This window comes from Monodon monoceros, unplaced genomic scaffold (assembly GCF_005190385.1).
Source record: "Monodon monoceros isolate NGI ecotype Baffin Bay Population unplaced genomic scaffold, NGI_Narwhal_1 Super_Scaffold_14, whole genome shotgun sequence".
Classification (NCBI taxonomy): domain Eukaryota; kingdom Metazoa; phylum Chordata; class Mammalia; order Artiodactyla; family Monodontidae; genus Monodon; species Monodon monoceros.
In genome coordinates, this window is record NW_021703770.1 from 54,784,485 (window position 1) to 54,808,301 (window position 23,817).

The following is a 23,817-nucleotide window of genomic DNA, read 5'->3' on the forward strand; positions in this document are numbered from 1 at the left end:
TGTAAATATTCCTATCATCATGATTTCTTTGCATTTATCTTTATATAACTATTAGTCTTTAAGTTCATTGAAAGGAGCTACTTTGTTATTATATCTTGATCACATTTGTTATCCCTTGCCTAGTGTGGCTTCCTTTGTTGATGCCTAAAACTAGTTAATTAGATAAACAGACATAGAATGATGACTAGCCATTTCCCTCCTTTCAGCTGAATCAAGCAGATATGTTACCAGGCAGCAAACAAAAGTGAAGGAGAAAAAAAGGTAAGCAACAAAACTTAGGGCTTCCAAAAGAAAGAAAAATTCAAGTCATACTATAAGACTTGGGCTGAAATATTGACTTCAGAATGTGAGTGGGAATAAATAACACCTTAAACTTCTTAAAGAATAAGGCTCTCTGGCAACAGCTAATTTGAATGCATCACTTTTTGCTCAGCCTGATTTATTGACATAATTTAAGTTATGCAGAGAAACAGATAAGTATGTGTTTGTATCCCATGCACACAATAGAATGACCCAAATTAATCTGATTGATCATTACTTTTTGGTTGAAGAGTATAAGCACCTCCATTTTAAGAAGTTTAGGTAAAAGGTAGAATGAACTGTAACATATATCTCAGGGATAAAGAAAAGGGTAGCCCAGCTCCAAGGACAACTTGAAACCAAGGACTTGAAAATGACCAGAACTCTCCTCTCTTATCCAGTCTTTTAAAACTGATCCCTTTGAAGGTTGTCTCCATTTTCTCTGACCAGCTCCTCTGTTGGGTAGGAAATAGGGCTGCAAATAGAGCCCAGGCTTTACCTTTGATTATATCACCACCAGGAAGGTGTTAGAAGCTATTTTTGTTGTTGTTGTTTTTGTTTTACTTTGTCTTTCTCCAGTGCTAAATTCAAAGATCCTTTAACACTTCAACGGGTGCAACTTAGGCCACATGTTTATTTCAAGACCAATCAACAGTTGAGGTAGGAATTAGATGTTTTGCACAGCTTAGTTCAGGTGCCAACTCTGAACCAATCAATAATGGGGAAAAAAGCTAGACATTTATAGAAGGATGACAAGTCTCATTAAAATTATACAGTTGAAATAGGGGAAGAAAACATTTTCACAAAAAGAAAAGTATTATACAAAGACAACCACTGGTATGCACTATATATCTTGTATCTGCTAGGAAATTTCTTTGGCTGTTAATAACAAAGACACAAAATAACAATAACTTCAATAAAATAGGACTTTTCCCCTCTCCTTCATAACACCCTAGCATCACATTGTCCTTTCACAGTGACCTCACTGACCTAGGCTCCTCACATCTTTCTCTTCTGTGTCCTTATCCTGTGGTTTCCATCTAGGAGCTCTCTTTGTGCTCACAAGATGATTGCTGGAGCTCTAATAGTCATGTATACAATTTATAAATGATGAAGGGAGCCATTAGCAAGAGTAAAAGACAGGATTTGCCATTAGAGACACATTTAGAAGCATTCACAGAAGCCATACTCAATGCCAGCAATTTTTTGCTAAACCCATTGACATCTTCTAAAAATTTCAGGAGGGAATTCCCTGGTAGTGCAGCAGTTAGAACCCCACACTTTCACTGCCTGGCCCAGTTTCGATTCCTGGTCAAGGAATTAAGATCCTGCCAGCCACGTGGCATGGCCAAAAAACTAAATTAAATTAAATTAAATTAAAATTTCAGGAATCCATTATAAAAGGAACAACATAAGAGTGATTATTAGGTAAGAAACTAGCAATCTCAGCCTCGGGTCTCAATTTCTCTGATAAGATTCAGCATAGGCCTTAAAACATATAAATATCTCAAGAAGTAAAAAATGGATTATAGGTAAATTTTAAGTTTAAATGAAAAGCCACAAATTAAACTAAAAATCCAAAATATTTATTATTTGTTATCCTAAAACATTTCATAGTCTGAGTCTCTCCAAAGATTGTACTTTCTCTGGTTCTTAGGATAAGTAAATAAAATCAACATCCCCTACTATTGGCAAACTGTAAGTAGTCCATGATCATGAACATGCGTATATATGCAAGAAAGGCTAAATATCACGAGAACTATAGATAAACTTGATTTCCCACTTTTATTCATTCAACACTTTTTTAGAAGATGGAGGCAAACCACCCTGAAATTTCTATATTTTTCTCTTCCAATAAAGGAAGGAAAAGCTACATGAAACATGACTTTTTTTTGTTTTTGCCAACAAGTATGTTTTTGTTTTGGCTATTACTTTTGTGTTCATTTAGAGACACAAAGCATTCTGTTTATAAACATCTCCAAATGTCCTGCAAGTACTGTAACTTGGTGATGAAATTTGAAGACACCAATAAGAAAGAAATTTTGCATGTGTCATGTTCTTTAAAAGTAAATGGTTAAAAATAAATATTTTGGATTCAAAGGAAACCAAATATTTTTTTCCAGTTTATAATTATTTGGTCCTGGATTTTTGTTTGTTAGGAGGTTTTTGTTTGTTTGTTTGTTTTTGCGGTACATGGGCCTCTCACTGTTGTGGCCTCTCCTGTTGCGGAGCACAGGCTCTGAATGCGCAGGCTCAGCGGCCATGGCTCACGGGCCCAGCTGCTCCACGGCATGTGGGATCTTCCTGGACCGGAGCACGAGCCCGTGTCCCCTGCATCGGCAGGCGGACTCTCAACCACTGTGCCACCAGGGAAGCCCTGTTAGGAGGTTTTCGATTACTGATTCAATCTCCTTAAATTGGTCTATTCAGATTTTCTATATCTTCTTGAAAAGATACAGCCTTGGATGACTGTATGTTTCTAGGAATTTATCCATTTCTTCTAGGTTGTCCAATTTGATGATGTATAATTGTTCATAGTAGTCTTCTATGATATTTTGCATTTCTGAGATATCAGTTGTAACATCTCCTCTTTCATTTCTGATTTTACTTATTTGAGTCTTGTCTCGTATACATTTTTTTTTGGTGAGTCTACCTAAAGTTTTGTCAGTTTTGCTCAGGGAACCAGCTCTTAGTTTCACTGAGCTCTTCTATTATCTTTTTAGTATCTATTTCATATATTTCACATCTGATGTTTATTATTTTCTTCCTTCCACTAACTTTCGGCTTCATTTGTTATTTTTTCTAGTTTCTTAAGAGATCATTTTTAAAAGTATTTACTTGCTGATAATGTCACTGCCCTGTAAAGTTCTTTAAATAATGAGGTCATTTATTTAAAGGATCTCTATTGCTGAAAAAAGTCCCAGGTCTTCTGAATTGCCTCTGACCCACAGAAGACTCAGCATTCCTGCTACTCATTCAAAATACCCACAAAAATTAATTTTACAAATACCTAGACAGAAGGAAGTGACATAGAGGTCTTTAAGTTGCAGGTTACAATCACATATTTTACAAACAATCATACAAATGTACAGAAAAGTACATTTTCTGACAGGAATGTTGTAACTTAGAGGCAATGCATTCCACTACAGGGAATGGGCAGGAAGGATTCATACAATTATTCTTTCATGAGTAAATTGGTACCAAATAAAAGAAAAAATTGGCATGCATGGCGAAAAAAAAGAGCGAAAAAATCACTCCTTCTGCCAGACTCATATACTCAAGGGGTTTACTTATATTCAAATTATTTTCCTTATGGATTAACAGAACTGTCCTCAGATTAAACTCTAGCAAAAGAGAGTAAGGGAGATCTGTGTGAATCCTTGTTAAACAATATAGATGTATTTCTGGGGATGGTGTGTGTGTATGTGTGTGTGTGTGTGTGTGTGTGTGTGTGTGTGTGTATGTGTGTGTGACTAGAGTTTGAACACCAATAGTGAAAACGTCATATATGATTCTCAACTAGAGTTATGGGTGAAGACATGGGTACAGTAGCAAAATATATTGGGTGAAATAAAGTAAGAATATTCTGCCTCTCTCACTCAATGAAGCTATAAAACCTGGACAGAATGTTTACAGAAACTGTTTCAGGACTCTGAAAAGCAAATAGTAGCCAGCAGATTGGAGAAGAATAGAGTTCAAAGTTACATCAAACTGGCAGTGGGTTTACTATTTTTTCTTTCTAGTACTCTCAGGACTGGATTCAACATGGCTGGAAAGCCAGAAATGGGCAATGACACTGCAAGAGAATGCTCCAACAGATCTCCTGTAGTTCTTCTGTGGGTAGTTAGAATGGGTTCTCTTAATTTTTGGAGAGAGTGCTGGAAACGCCTCATTGTTTTTCTTTTTTTAAATTCATTTTTGTCTCAGCCACCAAGGATTCCCATGGCGTTTTTGTCCTGGGGATATTTAAGAGCCTACTACTGTGAAAGAGAGAAAACTTCCTTCTAATTTAAGAAAATGTGGTCCCAAGAGTATCAGTGCATATCCATGTTGTTTTTCTTTCTCTCTCTGACTTCTCAATGTTTGTCCCACAGTTGTGGGAAGTACACAGCAGAATGGTGTTAAAAAAAGAAAAAAAATTGCTTTCTGACCAGAGAACCAAAAAGAGGAGCCCAGGGTCCCAGAAAATGCCAGAGAAAGTGTGGAGAGAGAGTAGTTTTGGAAAGTGACACCCTTGTTTTATTTATGAACTTCTGTACTTACTCCTATTTTATGTATTCATGGATCCTACCCTAGGCAGGATATCATAGATGTTGAGAACTAAATTTAAAGAAAGACGCTGCCTAGGTCAGAGACTGCACACTGGGTAATGCATATATATGACTGATCTGAAAAGCATTGTGGACACTGATATTTCACCCCTCAAAAAGGAATTAAAATGGTGGTCCGAACCCAACTGGGTTGATTGCCTGCTAAAACAAAATGACCAATAGTCTCTATAGGATTTAAATAAGACCTAGTGTCTCATAACATGCTTTCAAAATGCCTTGGGGTAAAATTGAATTTAATCAGCAAATATGTGTGTGTGTGTCTATATATATATATATATATATATATATGAAAAATCTCAACTCACTTGGGAAAAGACATTCAACAGATTTCAAAGCTGAGATGACAAATATGTTGGAATTTAATGACATAGACATTAAAAAGCAGATATTACAAAAATATTCCAATAAATAAGGTGAATCTCTTGGAATGAATGGAAAGGCAGAAATATCATTGAAGAAATTCAAGGTATAGGAAGCCAATGGAAATATTTAAATTTAATATGTAGTAACTGGAATAAAGTTACTGGTTGGGCTCAATAACCAAATGGAAATGACCAAGGAAAGAGTCAGTGAACTTGAAGATGTATTAATAGAAATTATCTAATTTGAATAAAATAGAAAAACAGATTGAAAAAAATGAGAAGGGCTTCAGAGACCTTTGGGATAATACCAAAATTTTGACATTCATGTCATCATAATCTCAGAAAAAAAGAAAGGTGCAGTAAAAAAAAATAATAAAAATAAAGAAGAGGCTGAAAATTTCCAAAATTTGGTGAAAAATGTAAATCTACAGATTCAAGGAACTCAGTGAACCTAAAAAAAGAAAAAGACATCCATTCCCAGTTATATCATAGTCAAAATGCTGAAAACTGAAGACAAGAAAAGTATCTTGAAAGCCCAGCATTCCATATCCAGTAAAATATCTTTCAGGAGCAAAACAACATAAAGATATTCTCAAATGAAGAAAATCTTAGAGAAGCTTTTGGTCAGCAGATGTGCTTTCAAATAATTGCTTAAGTAATTCTTTCAGACAGAAAGGAAGTGCTACCAAAGTCACCTTGGAATATCAGAAATGAAAAAATAGCAACTGAAATAATAAATGTACAGAAAATATAACCAACTATTCTTTCCTTTTATAGTTCTTTATTATATGTGTTATGCTTAAGAACAAAAACCATAAAATTGTCTGATGGAATGCAATGCTTATATATGTCCCAAATAATATAAGTAAAATATAAGGGCAGAATAAAGAGGTCTATATGGTGGTAAATCTTATATGTTTCACTTGAGGTACTAAAAAAGTTGATTTCAAATAGACTGAAAAGTTAAATATTGCATTGCAATCCCAAGAACGGATGTTGGAAAAAATGCACAAAGATATATTCAAGAAAACATTAAGTACACTGAAGAGGTTCAAAGAGCCCAAAAGAAGGCAGGAAGGAATGAGCTAATGGAAAACAGAGGAAACAGAGAGGATGGAACTTTCAGAATGGCTGAATAAGGTTAATCCTTTCTCCAAATCCTCTTTCCAAAATGCAATGATAAATCAGATGAAATTATTTAAAAAATAGCCATTTAAAGAGTCTAAAATCAACGGAAGTCATATAGCAAAATGTGAAGTGTATATTCAAGAAAATCTATTGAATCTCAGTAGAAACAAGAGAGCCTGTGACTTTTTAGTCAGAGGTGGCTCCTACCCTCCCACTTCAGCTCCATGGCACAAAAATGATACAAAGATCATGGGAGGGGGCTGATTTCATTTGGAGAAATATTCTGGAAATGCTGGGACCTGCAGAGATGTCAAACACTTAGAGATCTCAGTGGCAGAAAATTAGGGAAGGCCAATAGCCCAGCTAGCTTGTGATTTTGACACTAGTTGGGGTGAGCAATAGACCAGCAGACCAGCCAGAAATTTAGCAGGGAGACCTGAGGACCAAGACAGGCAAAGCAAGCCTTGATAAAGCCCTGAGCTAGAAGGTTGTAGCATACACAAGTCTGCATGCACACTAAGTACTAATTGTACTGAGTTAATTGTACTTGGTTGAATGTGAGATCTTGAAAGCACAGTTAAAATAAATAAATAAATAAAAGGGCACATGCTTATAAATTACCTGAACTTTGAATAAAACAATGAGATAGGTTTTCTGTCTAATCATCTAATCTTTATTAATTTCATGTACTACTCTCCCTTTTGACTTGGATATTGGCTTAACTACATCATCCTATATCAACTTAAAAATCTAGGTCATCTAGTAATTTTATTTAAAATAAGTAACTTTTCAAGGAATATTTTCTATTGGTGAGGTTGTCAAAACTATCCAATAATCTGTGTCAGTAATTTTCCCCTCAGGTTTTTAAGTGACTAAATTCAACAAATAATAACTTATTTCTATAAGAAATAACTACAGAAACTGAGAATAAATTTAAAAAATGACTTGACAAAAGTAGAGAGAGAAACAACTTCACATATGACTATTGGAGCTTGTGAACTAGAATACTCACATTTTGATGGAACTAGAGAAAGAAAAAATGAACACTAGAGTTAATAACAATACTTGTCAGGATCCCCAGTGGCAGGATTATAATTGCCTCAACAGTAGTAATGCTATGTTTAAGTAATTTACATCTTTACATGTTACTTCCTCAAACCATGTATGGTTTGGCAGTAAATATACAGTATCTATGTACCAAAGGAACTCATAAAGGAAGTTGTCTCATCCCATAATAATCAAAAACTCTCAAATGCTAAATTGTCTGAATGGTTGACTCTGATGATGATGTGTGTGTATATGTACATGCATATATGTAAACCTGAATATATAGACATAACTACAGTGAATTGAAGACATGGAGTGTGTATTTAATTCTCTCTTTTTTTAAACAAACTATAGTCTTAAACCTATTCACAAAATACACACACATACAGTAATTATGCATTTACATATACACAATGTGAATTGTCTCTTAATCAGAGAACAGTTGTCTCTCACAATGCCGTGTCCCTACTTGAAGATAGCTCTTGTGATGGTTCTGCAGCTGTATGTGTGGAGATGAGCCAAGATGTTCTCAAGTGTGTAAAGTGGTCCAGATGTCACTGCTACTGCTGGAGAGAGATACTCCAGAGGTTGTCATCTGGGCATTACCACTGCCAAAATTGTTGCCTTGGCCACAGCTGTTGGCTTTCCTGCTGGAAGATGAGGGAGGAAGAAAACATTTGAAAGCCTTGCCAAAACAGTGGGAGGCAGCCACAAAATGAGTACACATTGGTGTAAAAGTCACAAATCTGATATAAAATGAATTTGTTTGTAGATTAATTGCAGCACTCTGTTTACATGTATAAACTTCTTAATTGTTTATATGCTGCATTGCAGTATCGAAGGCATGATTTCAAAGCTCATAAAGACCTGACCAGCTATTGGTTGAGTTTATTAATAATCTGTTGTAACATCATGTTAATCTAGGAGATTAAGGTGTTTCAAAACTGAACTTTGAGATGTAGGTCCCAAAGTGCACACTCTTTTCCTCTATGTTTCACTAAAATTAACGTTTTTTTGTAGATAATGTCTTATATTTGTGTCTCCTATAGTGCCTAACAGACTTCATTTCTTGTAGCAGATGTCCAATGCATGCTGTTAAGGTGATGTGAACCCAACAACATTTAACTGAACTGAATGAAATTGAATTAAATAATATTAATTGGAACTATGAGTTAGCTTTTGGTCTTTCATTTTGTTATGACCTCACATTGGTAAATATATCATGTTGTCAGTCTCTTATAGGGCTTTTTTTCTGTAAATATCAATATGCAAATAAACAGTTGAGGCAAAATTGAAAAAAAGTGTGGGTCAGATACCTGGGTTAATACACTGATGCGGATATTCATGATAATTCATTTATTTTTTTATTCCATATTTAGTGTGTAGATAAATAACAACAAGAATTTATAGATATCCACTATAAATGAAAATAATAAAATTTTGCCTTGGACACAATAAGGAGAAAAATATTTTTCCATGGACCTGGATTACCCCACTTTATTTATTCAACAAGCTTGTACTGAGCAAAACTTTGTGTGAAATAGTTTTCTAGAAAGTACAAAATAAATAAGTAGGAGATGGTCCTTCCATTCAAAGGACTCCCAGTCACATGGAAGTTTCATATATAAACGTGGATAAATTATAATATGGTAAGGATTGTGACAGAAATACGCACAGAAGCGTGCCTGGAAAGAAAGGTCCAAGAAGGATTAGTGGAAGGTCTTGAGGACATTATTGAAGAAATATAGAGGGAATCCAGATAAGGAACAGAAAGAACAGTCCAGAAATGGGGCAAAATACATAAAGTCAGGAAACATGAAACATCCAAATCACTAAGCCATTTTCGCATAGTATTAATCAGTGTTTTTTTTTTTTTTCTCTTCTCTCCCTTTCTCTCTCTCCCTTTCTCACTCTTTCTCTCTCTTTCTTCCATAGTGTGATATAGAATTTTAATTCAAAGTCATAAAAACGAGACTCTTTGCTCTCATTCAAACCTTGAAAAATACAAAGACAAAAGTATGGGCTTCCCTGGTGGCGCAGTGGTTGAGAGTCCGCCTGCCAATGCAGGGGACACGGGTTCATGCCCCGGTCCGCGAAGATCCCATATGCCGTGGAGCGGCTGGACCCGCGAGCCATGGCCACTGAGCTTGTGTGATTGGAGCCTGTGCTCCGCAACGGGAGAGGCCACAACAGTGAGAGGCCTGCGTACCGCAAAAATAAATAAATAAAAATAAGACAAAAGTATGGCTCAAACGAAGGAGAGAAATTTCTTCTTTCTTGTCTACTGTTTCTTGTATTTTTGTTTCACTTTCTCAAAATGTAGAATGGCTTTATCAGATAGTCAAGATCAAGACTACAGGTATTCACTTTATTCCATCTCTGTAACCCAAGAGTAGGAGAGTATTCCACACTAGATTTTTTCTAGCTGGAATTGCCTCATCCACAGCATGTGGGATCCTCCCGGACCGGGGCACGAACCGGTGTCCCCTGCATCGACAGGAGGACTCTCAAACACTGCGCCACCAGGGAAGCCCCATCCCTTCTTTTAAACCCTGTAGTTACTTCATTTACTTTAGCCTTCATCATCTCATTTCCCTGGAATATTGCAATAGTCTCTTCAGCAATCTGTTTGCTTCCAGTATTTCATCTTTCTAGTCTATTTTCATTCTGTAACTCAAGATATCTTCCTTAAAAATCTAATCTTTCTTTTCCTTATTTTAGAAACATTAGGTGTTACTTGGAAACCTAAGGCTGGGAGAAGATCCTAGTTTTTCAAGGTGGCATACAGAATCTGTCATAAACAAGTCTTAATCTGCCCCATGATTAACTACAGTACAGCAGAAATTAGAGACACTATACCTTCTCAGCACTACTTTCTCCCTTTCTATGCTCTCCCAGCTGGAAGCCCATGAACGTTTTTCCCTGTAATCTCCACCAAGAGGATCAGGTTTAGAGTCTGAAAATAAGAGACAATAATGTAAGAATTGGAAGAAGGAAAATTTATCATAATTCCTCCAGTAGAAGCAAGAAAAATATGAGCTCTATCAAACATGAAATTGTTGCCACAATTTCCAGAAGTTTTCACGGAAACCTTCTGCCTCATATCAGGAGCCAGGGGTGTTTGTGACCAAAAGTTTCCTATGGTTCATGCAACCTCATGACTCCCTAACTGTTAATGGCAAATCTGAGAACCACGGCAGTTTTCCTGAATCTTGAAACATCTAGCCTTTTCATCACTTTTGTAAAAATATCTATTTTACTGTATTAAATCTTTTCCACTTGAACTTTCTAGAATGGTTACCATCATCCTCACCAAACACAAACTGAGAATTTTATTATCATAAGTGGTTCCATGAAGCCAATTTTAAAGATGGGATCCTGGGTTTTATTATTTGATGTGTTTATATTTAAAAACAGGGATGACATTATTGCCAGGGGAAAATACGATACTGATAGTGTGTTTCAGTGGAAATACAGTTACTTAAATTATCTGCTACAGTTGTTGTGTAGTGGAGTGCCTGTTATATGCATGGTTTGGTAGCCCAAGTGGCAGAAGCAATAGAACATTGGGGTGGAAATAAGAGCTGTGGTGTAGGGTAGCTGCTTCTGGCTGTTCTGAAGAGTTTATAGAAAGAAAGTGGCAAATTCAAACCTATAATCTCTCAGGCATGGTCAAAGAAGTAGAGAACTTCTCCATTTGGCCCCAAAATAATTTTTTAACTTTTCTACCCAAAGGGCTGAAATATTCACAATATAGACACAAAGTCTGTTCAGGTATGTTTCTAAATTATAGTGCAGTTTGGACAGGGATTGGGAAAGATCAACGTCTTCAGTTTTGTAATGAAAACTTTTGGGTGGATTTAAAAAATCTGATTATCTTGATCCCTTCCCTTGATATCCTAATAAACATCTCTTGTCAGGAAAATCAGCTTCTCTTATCTTGTCTGAAGAAACCTGCCTACCCTGTCTTAATTATTCCAAGTCCCTTTTAAGACTCACTTTCTCTACCCAGTCATGGACTTCAGACTCTCAATTAGAGGCACATCTAGCATGCCGCAAAGATATAAATACAATATAGCTTATCCATTGAAAAAATGCATAACATATAATTCAACAGAAATCTGAGAAATATATGTAGGAATTGATTCCTTAAGTTCTATACCAGGAAGAAAATAACATGATTTGATTAGGTTGGATATACTGATATGCATACAGTTATAAGAGATTCTTGATTTGAGAGAGTGGGCAGTGGGCTTAACTTTTACTCTGTTGTTCGAATGGCACTTGGACAAAATATAACCTACACTAAATGCAACTGAGGATACAGAATTTTCTGGTACAATGTAGAGAAATGAATCCAAAGTTTTAGGAATATAGGAAATGCTTGAATGGATTCATATCGTAAGAGCCATTCATAACTCCCTACTCCCTCACTCCAGGTTCCAGTGTACACTCCCTTCATACATTGATCAGGGGATCAGCATTCATGGAAAGTTCCCTAGTGGCTGTCCTTCTGGAACTCTTGGCCATCAGACACAGGGAGGCATGTTACAAAAGTGGTAAACAGTACCAGAGCAGACATTAAAATGGACTGACTGGAGGAAAACTTTGGAAATTGCTAATTTACCTCATTGTTCCTAGGACAGAAATAAATTGTCATCTAGAGAGTAATTACCTGATTAGAATAACTAAAAATAATAAAATATTGGTCTGGTATATAGTTTTCCCTGCACTATTTGTTGAAAAGACTATTCTTCCCCCTTTGAACAGTCTTAGAACCCTTGTCAAAAATCATTTACCCATATATGTGGAAATTTATTTATGGGCTGTCAATTCTATTCCACTGGCCTATATGTCTGTTTTATGCCAATACCACACTGTTTTGATTACTGTAGTAAGTTTTGAAATTAGGAGAGAGTCCTCCAGTGTTGTTCTTCCTTTTTGAGATTGTCATGGTTATTACATGCCATGTGAATTTCAGAATGTATTTTTCTATTTCTGCAGAACATATCTTTGGGAATTTGATAGAAATTGAATTGAATCTGTAGATTCCTTTAGGTAGTATTGATATCTTAACAATATAAAGCCTCCCCATCCATGAACAAAGGGATATATTTCCATTTATTTATGCATTTTAAAATTTCTTTCAGCAATGTTTGTAGTTTTTATTTTACAAGTCTTTCACTTTTAGGTTAAGGGAATTCTTATACATTTTATTCTTTTTAATGCTATTGCTAATGAAATTATGTGCAAAATTTTCTTTCAGGTTATTTATTGTAGTGTATACAAATACAACTGATTTTGAATGCTGACTTTGTGTCCTGCTACTTTGCTGAATTCATTTATTATTTCTAACAGTATTTTTGTGTGTATAATCTTCAGTGTTTCTTATGTATAAGATCATATCATCTGGAAACAAAAATAATTTTACTTCTTTTCCAATTTCGATGTCTTCTATTTCTTTTTCTTGCCTAATTGCTCTGGCTAGAACTTCCAGAATTCATTAAGTAGAAGTGTTAAGAGTGGTCATCCTTGCAGTTTTTTGATCTTAAAATAAACACCTTCAGTCTTTCACTGTTGAGTATAATGTTTGCTGTGTGTTCTCATTAGTGGCTTTTATTACGTTGAAGTAACTTCCTTCTATTTCTATTTCACTGAGTATTTTTATCATGAAGGAGTGTTGAATTTTGTCAAATGGAGATAATCATGTGAGTTTTCCCTTTATTCTGTTAATGTACTATATTACATTGATCAATTTTCTTATGTTGAACAATCCTTGCATTCCAGGAATTCCCCACTTGGTCATGGTGTATAATCATTTTAATATGACATTGAATTCAACCTGGTAGTATTTTATTGAGGATTTTTATGTCAGTGTTTATAAGGGATATTGATCTGTAATTGTCTTATTTATGTATTGAATTTTTCTTTGGTTTCAGGGTAATTCTGGTCTCATAGGATGAGTTAAGAAGTGATCTCTCCTCTTGAATATTTGGGGAAAAAATGAGAAGGATTACTATCAGTCCCACTTTAAATGTTTGGCAGAAGTCACCAGGGAAGCCGTCAGATCCAGAGATTTTTCTTCATTGAGTGAGATGCAATTACTAATTCAGTCCCCTTACTATTTATAGGTCTATTCAGACTTCCTATTTCTTCATGATTTAGGATTGGAAGGTTTTGTTTCTATGAATCTGTCCACTTCATATAGTTTATCCAATTTTGTTAGCATGCAATGGTTCATAGTACTCTCTTATAATACTTTTTATTTCTGTAGAATTGGTATTAATGTATCCACTTTCATTTCTTTTTTTTTTTCCATTGGAATGTACTTGCTTTACAATATGGTGTTAGTTTCTGCTGTACCACAAAGTGAATCAGCTGTACGTATACATATATCCCCGCCTTTTTGGATTTCCTTCCCATTTAGGTCACCACAGAGCACTGAGTAGAGTTCCCTGTGCTATACAGTAGGTTTACATTAGTCATATATTTTATAAATAGTTGTGAAAATATGTCAATCCCAATCTCCCAATTCATCCCACCTCCCCACCTTGGTGTCCATACATTTGTTGTCTACATATGTGTCTCTATTCCTGCTTTGCAAATAGGTTCATCTGTACCACTTTTCTAGATTCCACATATATGCATTAATAGACAATATTAGTTTTTTCTCTTTCTGACTTACTTCACTCTGTATGACAGTCTCTAGGTCCATCCACGTCTCTGGAAATGACACAATTTTATTCCTTTTAATAGCTGAGTAACATTCCATTGTGTATATGTACCACATCTTCTTTATCCATTCCTCAGTTTATGGACATTTAGATTGCTTCTATGTCCTGGCTATGGTAAATAGAGCTGCAGTGAACATTGAGATGCATGTATCTTTTGGAATTATGGTTTTTCCAGGTATATGTCCAGGAGTGGGGTTGCTGGGTCATGTGGTAGTTCTATTTTTAGTTTTTCAAGGAACCTCCATACTGTTCTCCATAGTGGCTGTATCAATTTACATTCCCACCAACAGTGTAAGATGGTTCCCTTTTCTCCACACCCTCTCCATCAATAATTGTTTGTAGAATTTTTGATGCTGGCCATTCTGACTGGTGTGAGGTGATACCACATTGTAGCTTTACTTTACATTTCTCTAATAATTTCTGAGGTTGAGAATATTTTCATGTGCCTCTTGACCTTCTGTATGTCTTTGGAGAAATATCTCTTTAGGTCTTTTGTCCATTTTTTGATTGCATTGTTTGATTTTTTGATATTGAGCTACATGAGCTGTTTGTATATTATGAAGATTAATACCTTGTAGGTTGCTTCTTTTGCAAATATTTTCTCCTATTATGAGGTTTGTCTCTTCTTCTTGTGTATAGTTTCCTTTGTTGTGCAAAATCTTTTAAGTCCCATTTGTTTATTTTTGTTTTCATTACTCTAGGAGGTGGGAGGTGGGTAAAAATGATCTTGCTGCAATTTATGTCAGAGAGTCTTCTGCTTAGGTTTTCCTCTAAGAGTTTTATAGTGTCTGGCCTTACATTTAGATCTTTAATCCACTTTGGTTTGAGTTTTGTGCATGGTGTTAGGAAGTGTTCTAATTTCATTCTTTTACATATAGCTGTCCAGTTTTCCCAACACAATTTATTGAAGAGACTGTCTTTCTCCATTGTATATTCTTGCCTCCTTTGTCATAGATTAGATGACCATAGGTGGGTGTATTTATCTCTGGGCTTTCTATCCTGTTTCATGGAACTATATTTCTGTGTTTGTGCTGGTACCATAATGTCTTAATTACTGTAGCTTTGTAGTATAGTCTGAAGTCAGGGAGCCTGATTCCTCCATCTCAGTTTTTCTTTCTCAAAATTGCTTTGGGTATTCAAGGTTTTTTGTGTTTTCATACAAATTGTAATTTTTTTTGCTCTAATTCTGTGAAAAATGCAATTGGTAATTTGATAGAGATTGCATTGAATCTGTAGATTGCTTTTGGTAGTATAGCCATTTTTACAATATTAATTCTTCCAATCCAAGAACATGGTATATCTCTCCATCTGTTTGTGTCATCTTTGATTTCTTTCATCAGTGTCTTAAGTTTTCTGAGTACAGGTCTTTTGCCTCCTTACATAGGTTTATTCCTAGGTATTTTATTCTTTTTGTTACCATGGTAAATGGAATTGTTTCCTTAAATTCTCTGTCTGATATTTCATTTTCAGTGTATAGGAATGCAAGAGAGTTCTGTGTATTGATTTTGTATCCTGTAACTTTACCAAATTCACTGATTAGCTCCAGTAGTTTTCTGGTGGCATCTTTAGGACTATCTATGTATAGTATCATGTCATCTGCAAACAGTGACAGTTTTACTTCTTTTCCGATTTTTTTTTCCTTTCATTTCTTCATCTTCTCTGATTGCCATGATTAGGACTTACAAATCTATATTGAATAATAGTGACAAGAGTGGACATCCTTGTCTTGTTCCTGATCTTAGAGGAATGGTTTCAGTTTTTCACCATTGAGAATGATGTTTGCTGTGGGTTTGTTGCATATGGCCTTTATTATGTTGAGGTACATTCCCTCTATACTCACTTTCTGGAGAGTTTGAAACATAAATTTGTGTTGATTTTTGTAAAAAGCTTTTTCTGCATCTATTGAGATGATCATATGGTTTTTCTCCTTCAATTTGTTAATATGGTATAGCACACTGATTGATTTTTGTATATTGAAGAATCCTTGCATCCCTGGGATAAATTCCATTTGATCATGGTGTATGATCCTTTTAATGTGTTTTTGGATTCTGTTTACTAGTATTTTGTTGAGGATTTTTGCATCTATGTTCATCACTGATATTGGTCTATAATTTTCTTTTTTTGTAGTATCTTTGTCTGGTTTTGATATAGGGTGATAGTAGGCTCATAGTATGAGCTTGGAGTCATCCTCCCCCTGTAATTTTTTTGGAAGAGTTTGAGAAGGATGGGTGTTAGCTCTTCTCTTAATGTTTGATAGAATTCACCTGTGAAGCCATCTGGTCTTGGACTTTTGTTTGTTGGAAGATTTTTAATCACAGTTTCAATTTCAGCACTTGTGATCGGTCTGTTCATATTTTCTCTTTCTTCCTGATTCTGTCTTGGAAGGTTATACCTTTCTAAGAATTTGTCTATTTCTTCCAGGTTGTCCTTTGCATAGAGTTGCTTGTAGTAGTCTCTTATGATGTGTTGTATTTCTGTGGTGTCCATTGTAACTTCTTTTTCATTTCTGTTTTTATTGATTTGAATCCTCTCCTTCTTTTTCTTGATGAGTCTGGCTAGAGCTTTATCAATTTTGTTTGTCTTCTCAAAGAACCAGCTTTTAGTTTTATTGATCTTTGCTACTGTTTTCTTTGTTTCTATTGCATTTATTTCTGCTCTGATGTTTATGATTTCTTTCTTTCTAACTTTGGGTTTTGTTTGTTCTTCTTTCTCTAGTTCCTTTTGATGTAAGGTTAGGTTGTTTATTTGAGATTTTTCTTGTTTCTTGAGGTAGGATTGTATTGCTACAAACATCCCTCTTAGAACTGCTTTTGCTGCATCTCATAGGTTTTGGATCATCATGTTTTCATTGTGATTTGTCTCTAGGTATTTTTTGATTTCCTCTTTGATTTTTTTCAGTGACCTCTTGTTTATTTAGTAACATACTGTTTAGCCTCCATGTGTTTGTGTTTTTTATGGTTTTTTCCCTGTAATTCATTTCTAATCTCAGAGTGCTGTGGTCGGAAAAGATGCTTGATATGATTGCAATTTTCTTAAATTTGCTGAAGCTTGATTTGTGACCGAAGATGTGATCTATCTTGGAGAATATTCCATGTGAACTTAAGAAGAAAGTGTAATCTGCTGTTTTTGGATGAAATGTCCTATAAACATCAATTAAATCTATCTGGCCTATTGTGTCATTTAAATCTTGTGTTTCTTTATTAATTTTCTGTCTGGATGATCTTTCCTTTGGTGTAAGTGAAGTACTAAAGTCCCCCCTATTTTTGTGTTATGGTTGATTTCCCCTTTTTTAGCTGTTAGCATTTGCCTTATGTATTGAGGTGCTCCTATGGTGGGTGCATAAATATTTACAATTGTTATATCTTCTTCTTGAATTCATCCCTTGATCATTATGTAGCATCCTTCCTTGTCTTCTGTAACAGTCTTTATTTTGAAGTCCATTTTGTCTGACATGAGTATTGCAACTCTGGGTTTCTTTTGATTTCCATTTGCATGGAATATGTTTCCACCCCCTCACTTTCAGTCCGTATGTGTCCTTAGGTCTGAAGTCAGTCTCTTGTAGACACCATATATATGTGTGTTTTTTTTAATATCCATTCAGCCAGTCTGTGTCCTTTGGTTGGAGCATTTAATCCATTTACATTTAAGGTAATTATATATATGTATGTTCCTATTACCATTTTCTTAATTGTTTTGGGTTTATTTTTTAGATCTTTTTCTTCTGTTGTGTTTCTCACCTAGAGAAGTTCTTTTAGCATTTGTTGTAGGGCTGGTGTGTTGGTGCTGATTTTTTTTAGCTTTTGCTTGTCTGTAAAGCTTTTGATTTCTCCATTGAATATGAATGATATCCTTGCTGGGTAGAATAATCTTGGCTGTAGGTTTTTCCTTCTCATCACTTTAAATCTATCCTTCCACTCCCTTCTGGCCTGTGCAGTTTCTGCTGAAAAATCAGCTGATAACCTTATGGTGATTCCTTGTATATTATTTGCTGTTTTTCTTTTGCTGCTTTTAATATTTTTTCTTTGAATTTAATTTTTGTTGGCTTGATTAATATGGGTCTTCACATGTTTCTCCTTGGGTTAATCCTGTATGGGAGTCTCTGCATTTCCTGCACTTGGGTGGCTATTTACTTTCCTGTGTTAGGGAAGTTTTTGACTATAATCTCTTCAAATATTTTTTCAGACACTTTCTCTTTCTCTTCTTCTGAGATCCCTATAATTAGAACATTAAGGCATTTAATGTTGTCCCAGAGGTCTCTGACACTGTCATCATTTCTTTTCATTCTTTTCTCTTTATTCTGCTCCTTGGCAGTTATTTCTACCATTCTATCTTCCAGCTCACTTATTCGTTCTTCTGCCTCAGTTATTTTGCTATTGATTCCTTCTAGTGTATTTTTCATTTCATTTATTGTGTTGTTCACCACTGTTTGTTTGTTCTTTAGTTCTTCTAGGTCCTTGATAAAAATTTCTTGTATTTTCTTAATCCATGCCTCCATTCTATTTCTGAGATTTTGGATCATGTGTACTATCATTACTCCAAATTCTTTTTCAGGTAGATTGCCTATTTCCTCTTCATTTATTTGGTCTTTTAGGATTTTACCTTGCTCCTTCATCTGTAACATATTTCTTTGTCTTCTTATTTTTGTTGATGGGTGCAGATGTGTTCCTGTCTTGCTGGTTCTTTGGCCTGAGAAGTCCAGCACTGGAGCTTGCAGGCAGTTGGTTGGAGCTGGGTCTTGTTGCCGTGATGAGGACTTCCATGAGAACTCACACTGATTAATAATATTTCCTGGGACATGAATTTCTCTGGTAGTCCAGTGGCTTGGATTTGGTGCTCCCACAACAGGGACTCAGGCCTGACACCTGGCCTGCGAACCAAGACCCTGCAAACCACGTGGCTCAGGAAAAAAAAAAAAAGGACAAAGGAAGCCCAAGGCAGATAATAAAAACCAAACTGAACAAAAACAAACACACAAACACAAAGAAAAGAAAACAAATAAACAAATAAAACCCAAGACAAATAACAAAAACAAATACAAGTAAACAAAAAACAAACTGACAAGCAAACAACAATAACAACAAAACACAAGGAAAGCCAGAAACAAGAAGACACCCAAACAAGAGAGCCCAAAAACTGAAACCAAAAATAAAAACGAAACTAACCTAAACAGAAAACAAAACAAAACTAAACTAAACTAAAAGAAAAGCTAAATGAACTGAAGACACTGAAAAATGACAAAAAGAAAAAAAAGTAAATAAAATAAAAAAGAAGATAACAAAACAAAACTATTGAAAAAGCAAACCAACAAATAAACAAGACAAACAGAAAAAGACAACAAGCAAAAAAGAGCAGAACAATAAAAAGAATAAAAAATGAGATAAAATAAAATTAGTAAAATAAAAAATAAATTGGAAAAAATAAAAAGGAAGATGAAACTACAAAACAGAACAACAATGTAAAAAAATTAAAAGAAAAAAATTTTAATTAATTAATTAATTAATTAAATTAAAAAATTCCCTGGTGCCTCCACTATCAGTATCCTTGCCCCCATAGTGAACTACAGCAAATCTCCACCTTCCCAATATACCCTCCAAAACCTCTAGGTAGGTCTCTGAACCACTTTGTCAGCCCCACCCCTGCGTATGTTCCTCTCACCAGTGTCTGCTCCTGTCCAGCACACCCAGAAGAAGCTTTGGAGGTGGGTGGTCCTTGGGTCCACTGACCCACATGGCCAGAGGAGGCTTTGATGGGGGCGGGGCTCAGGACTGTGACCTGTGTGACCAGAGGAAGATTTGTCAGGGTCAGAATGTGGGCTTCTGGGACTTGCTCCACTTTTATTTCTGATTTTAGTAATTTGAATCTTCTCTTTCTTTTTTCGTATTTAATCTTGTTAAAGGTTTGTTAATTTTGTTGATCTTTTGAAGAACTAGCTTTTGGTTTCATTGATTATGTTCTATTTTATTCTATTTTTTATTTCATTTATCTCTGCTCTAATCTTTATTATTTCTTTCCTTCTACTAGCTTTGGGTTTAGTTTGCTCTTTTTATTCTAATTCCTTAAGTTTTAAAATTAGCTTTTTGATTTGAGATCTTTCTTGCTTCTTCTAATGTTATCTTGTATAGCCATGTATTTCCCCTTAGCACTACTTTCACTGCATCTTATAAGTTTTGTTAGTTGTGTTTTAATTTTCATTCATAAGTATTTTCTAATTTCCCTGATGATTTTTTCTTTGATCTATTTGTTAAGAAAGTATTATTTAATTTTCATATTTTGTTAAATTTCCAGTTTCCCTTCTGTTATTGATTCCTAACTTTATCCCATTGGATTGGAGAATATATTTTGTATGAAAGCTAACTTTTAAAATCTCTTAAGACTCACTTTACGACCTAATATATGCTTTTTCCTGGAAAATATCCCATGTGCACCTGAGAAGAATGTGTATGCTGTTGTTATTAGGTAGAGTGTTCTATATGTGTCTGTTAGATATAGTTAATTTAATGTGTTGTTAAAGTCCTCTATTTTCTTACTTTTTTCTATCTGGTTTATCTACCCATTATTGATAGTGAGTTATTAACGTCTTCAACTATTATTATAGAACTACTTCTTCTTCAATTCTGTTAATTTTTACTTCCTATATTTTGACGGTTTCTTATTGTCTGTAAATAAATATTTATAATTGTTGTTTCTGCTGTATTAAATCTTTTAATAATATATAATGTTATTCTTTGTCTCTTGTAAACTCTTTTGATTTAAAGTCTACTTTTTCTAATACTAGTATAGCTACCATATTCTCTTCAGGTTACTATTTGCATGGGATATCTTTTTCTATTTTCTCACTTTTGGTCTATTTGTCTTTCTTTGGATCTGACGTGGATCTTTTGTAGACAGCATGTACTTGGATAATGTGTGTTTAGCTATTCTGCCAACCTCTGTCTTTTGATTGGAATATTTCTTCCATTTACATTTAAAGTAACTACTGATAAGCAGGAACTTCTATTTTGCTATTTGTTTTCTACATGCTTTACAGCTTTATTGTCCCTCATTCCCTGCATTGGTCTTTTCCTTTGAGTTTTGTTCATTATTTGTAGTGGAATATTTTAATTCTCTTCTCTTTTCTTTTTGTGTATGTTATTTATCTATTTCTTTATGGTTACCATGAGAATTACATTTATAATTTTAAAATTATAACACTAATTTGAATTTCTGAGTTTTTCACAGTGATTTATTGTTCATTATGACTTTTTCATAGAGATAATTTTCCAATTTAAAACTTTCAAATATTTAAAATACACTATCAGGCATTATCACTTTATATAGCTGACATTTTAGTATCAAAGTTATGAGCACATATCACTAAAATTCTTTCCTCATACTTTGTAAAAAATACACTGATGTAAGAGTGGAAGCAATTTACCTTCTTTGTGAAGCCTATGAGTGCCAGTTGCACCTCCAATAAAAGTCCCATTGACAAATATTCTTGGCACACTTCTTTCACTGGTGAATTTTGTAAAGAATATCTTCCAACTGGCTTCTATATTCAAGCACGTCCAATTCCACCACTTTATAGTTAACATTCATGTCATGGGAAAGTATGTTTGCCATTGTACTGTAAGAAAAGGATGTTTTTGAGGCAATCACCACCCAGTTATCAGAAATTGTTTCTTGGGTCTGATTCATAGGAGCAGTTGCTGAGTTCCCCAAAGATGATGATGTGCTATTCCCCATCCCAAAGGCAGAAGCTCCTGCTGCCCAACCAAGATGGCCTACTGAAGCCACTCTAGCTTTGTCCCCACCAAAGCTGCATGGCACCAACACATGGTCTTGATTTGAATTTTTACCAGTTTAAATTCAATAGCATGCAAAAATTCTGCCCATTTACTGCACTGTCCTCACCCCTTTTGGTTGTTGAGGTCACAAAATTACATCTTTATACATGGCATACACTAAAACACTAACTAATAATTCTTTTAAATGCATTAGAGTCTTAAATTATGTTTCAAACAAAGCATTAAGTTATAAACCATAGTTATAATAGTACTAGCTTTTAGAGCAATAATTTTTAAAAATGTTTTCATCTCTTGAGTCCTGTAGAAAAATATAAATAGACTTACAAACCATTGCTACAATAATGTTGGCTTTTATAATTGTCCACATGTTTACATTTGGTGAGTTTTTTATTTCTACATGTGATTTTGTGTTGCTGCCTTATGTCCTTTCATTTCACTCCTGCAGGACTCCGTTGAGCATTTCTTGCTCAAGAGCAGGTCTAGTGGTAACAAACTTCTTCAGCTTTTGTTGTCAAAGAATGTCTTAATTTCTGCCTCGCCTTTGAAGGACAGTTTTGCTGAGTATAGGATTCTTGGTTAACAATTTTTCTCTTTTATCACTTTAAATATATAGGCCTCCTGACTTCTGGCCTCCAAACGTTGTGATAAGAAACCTGTTAATAATTTTATTGAGGATTCTTCATATGTGATGAGTCACCTCCATCTGGCTGCTCTCAGGATTTTCTCTTTGTCTTTTGAATGTTTGATTATGTATCTTGGTGCACATCTCTGAGTTCACCATACTTGGAATATGTAGAGTTTCTTAGAAGTTTATATTTATATATTTCATCAAATTTGGGAAATTTTAAGCCATTTTTTTCAAATACTGTCTCCTCCTCTTTTTTTCTTCTCCTTCTGTGACTCCCACAATGTGTATGTTTGTCCATTGATGGTGTCCCAGAGGCCCCTTAGACTCTGTTAACTTGTCTTCAACCTTTTTTCTTTCTGTTCCTCAGACTCAAAAATTTTTATCCCAGAGAGCTGGTTATTCAATGTTGACATACACAACACTGGGGAGATGTTCATATATGTTTGCTGAGAACTGTATTGGATATTTTTATTGGCAATTCAGAACATTTTCTTCTTTCAAAATCTCCCACTCAAAGATGAGATGGAGTAGATCAACACTTGTTCCTGTTCTTTCCAATAAATACAATGAAAAACCCTGGATGTTATATGAACACACACACATACACACACACACACACACACACACACACACAAGACTGAAAGATGAAAATTATATATACATACATATAGTTTTTTCTAATCAATTTCTTCCCAAACAGCTATCACAAGCAATCTTAGATAAAGAAAAGTAGCAAGAACATAAATAGATATTGAATATATTGAATATTGAATTTTGTTGTATAAATGAAGTAGAAAATAAAATAAGGGGTATTTACTACTTTACCATTAAATTTATTGTGAAATATGTTTTTGTCTTTTGAATGCAGAAACATTTCTAACAGAACTTTTTTCTTTTCATTAATCTTAATATGTTTGTGCAGGTATTAGTTCACATTTTCCATTATTTTGGCTAAAATAAATTTGAGTAACAGCAGTAAATTCTAGTAAACAATTTATTGTTAAGCACCTTGTGTCATGTGTGTGACATTTGGAGGCTCAAAGAAAAGGGAATAAATTCTTCAAAAAAAATGTTACATGGGCTTCCCTGGTGGCACAGAGGTTAAGAGTCCGCCTGCAATGCAGGGGACATGGGTTTGTGCCCTGGTCAGGGAGAATTCCACATGCCACAGAGCGACTGGACCCATGAACCATGGCCGCTGGGTCTGCACGTCCAGACCCTGTGCTCTGCAATGGGAGAGGTCACAACAGTGAGAGGCGCGCATACCACACACAAAAAAAAAGTTACTTAAAAGTATTGGTTAAAAAACATGGAGTAGGGCTTCCCTGGTGGTGCAGTGGTTGAGAGTTCACCTGCTGATGCAGGGGACATGGGTTGGTGACCCAGTCTGGGAAGATCCCACATGCCGTGGAGCAGCTAGGCCCATGAGCCATGGCCGCTGGGCCTGCACGTCCAGACCCTAAGCTCTGCAACGGGAGAGGGCACAACAGTGAGAGGCCC

The 23,817-nt window shown here is 35.1% G+C and overlaps 1 pseudogene; it reads right to left on the reverse strand.

The window, feature by feature from the left end:
• Window positions 1-16,784: 16,784 nt before the first annotated feature.
• On the reverse strand, window positions 16,785-21,719 carry LOC114895280 (annotated as a pseudogene).
• Window positions 21,720-23,817: the final 2,098 nt, after the last annotated feature.